A 2,043-nucleotide genomic window follows, 5' to 3' on the forward strand; every position below is an offset into this window, starting at 1 on the left:
GGTCCAGGTACAGATTCCTCATGAGCACAATTAAGTGTTCCGGAATATCATACTTCGCAATGTTGTCCATAGCTTGTCATGATCCACACAACTGAAAACCTTTGCGTAGTCAATAAAACACAGGTAAACATCTTTCTAATATTCTCTGCTTTCAGCCAAGATCATCAGACATCAGCAATGATATCCCTCATTCCACGGCCTCTTCTGAATCCAGCATGAACCTTTGGAAATTCTCTGTCAATGTATGCTTGTAGCCGTTTCTGTATTATGCTTAGTAAAACTTTACTCTCATGGGATATCAAAGATATTGTCCGATGATTTCCACATTTCATTGGATCACCTCCCTTTGGAATGGGCACAAATATGGATCGCTTCCAATCAGTAGGCCAGAAAATTGTCTTTCAAATTTCTTGGCATAGATGAGTGAGTACCTCCTGTGCCACCTCACTTTCTTGAAAGATTTCAATTTTTGTTCCATCAATTCTTGGTGCCTTGTTCTTTGATAATTCCTTCAATGCACTTTGGACTTCTTCCTTCAGTATATTAGCTCTTGATCATATGCTACCTCTTGAAACGATTGAACACAACCATTTCCTTTTGGTACAGTGACTCTGTGTATTCCTTCCATCTTATTTTGATGCTTTCTGTATCATCCAATAATTTGCCCAGAGAATCCTTCAATAACGAAAGTCGAGGTTTGAATTTTTTCTTCAGTTCCCTGAGTGTGTTCTTCCTTTTTGGTTTTCTGCCTCCAGATCTTTGTACATTTTTAAAAAATGTTTTATTGTAAATTATGTGATAGTTTACATGGGAGAACATTAGTTTCACATTCATCCTATCATATATCATTTCATTGCCATGGTTACAATCCCCTCCATGCATCATCAACCAACCAAAGGGTATACCCTGCAAGCTTGCCCCCTGGTCATCAATCAGCACACAGCCCCTCTCCCTCTCTGGGTCTAAAGTCCACAGCCACTCCATCTCTACACATCATCGTCTCTGCCTCTATCTCTGGTGTCACTGTTTCTCTGGGTAGGGTCCTGCTCTCCACTCTTCTCCCTTGATCGTCCCAGGGACCTCCACTCCTAAACTGAAAACTCAATCACTCTCCTCCTTTGGCTACAAATTAGACAATTTACCTTTATGTCTCCAACCCTCACAGTCAGTCCTGATAGTAATTATTCACTATTGTATCACAAGAGACCTAGCCACATCTCCTTTCATCAGCCCCGCCCAGACAGATTGGTTACAACTCAGTGAAGATTCTACCTTCCTCCACACCCTCTGGATCTATGGTCTCTCTTGAAAGCTTGTAAGCCAGTCACTTCTTGGATTTGTAGCCTCCCCTCCTCACCCAATTTTGGGTAGCCAATATCCAAGTTGCCTATCCCTGTCTACTCTGTGTATGGAGGGGGTGGGAATGATTCTTGCAGTAAAGATTTGTTCCCTCTTTTGAGCTACTGCATCCATAGTTGTAGGTCAAGTTCATCAAATTGTATCAGATTACTCTTTTTTTCCTCTTCTTTTTTCTTCTAGTTGAGCTCTGATCATCCAGTCATTGAAGTCAGGTAAAGTGCGTATTACCTGCAATTGTGGGTGTTCTTATGCATATACCCTCTCTTCTTATCAGCTGGATGCTTCACTTCACTCTCTACTCTAGTCCTCTGTGGCAATCTCACTGACTCTGGGCTAAAGAGTCCCCAGGTCTTGCCACACTGCTGGCCAACCAGGTCTTCACCCGGGTTCACAGGAGTCTATTGAACATTGCAGGGCTTAGCTCATAGCTTCATTGTTGTTTTTCCCTCACTTCCCCTTATCGGTGACGAGCATAGTCACCAATCAGAGTGTGTATTCCCATTGAGTCTTAGTCTTGGAAGGGGGTTTGCACTGAGGGGACCCGACCACTTGCCTTGATGTCTCCTGGGCAAGCAACTTGCTTGTTCTTGTAGTAATCAGTCTGGCTGCCTTTATTGTTTTGTATTTTTCCTGTCAGTCTTTCTTTCAAGAAGTATCTTCTGTTCTTCTAGCTGCTCCAGGCTG

The sequence above is a fragment of the Chrysochloris asiatica genome, unplaced genomic scaffold (genome assembly GCF_000296735.1).
Source record: "Chrysochloris asiatica unplaced genomic scaffold, ChrAsi1.0 scaffold00075, whole genome shotgun sequence".
Taxonomy (NCBI): Eukaryota; Metazoa; Chordata; class Mammalia; order Afrosoricida; family Chrysochloridae; genus Chrysochloris; species Chrysochloris asiatica.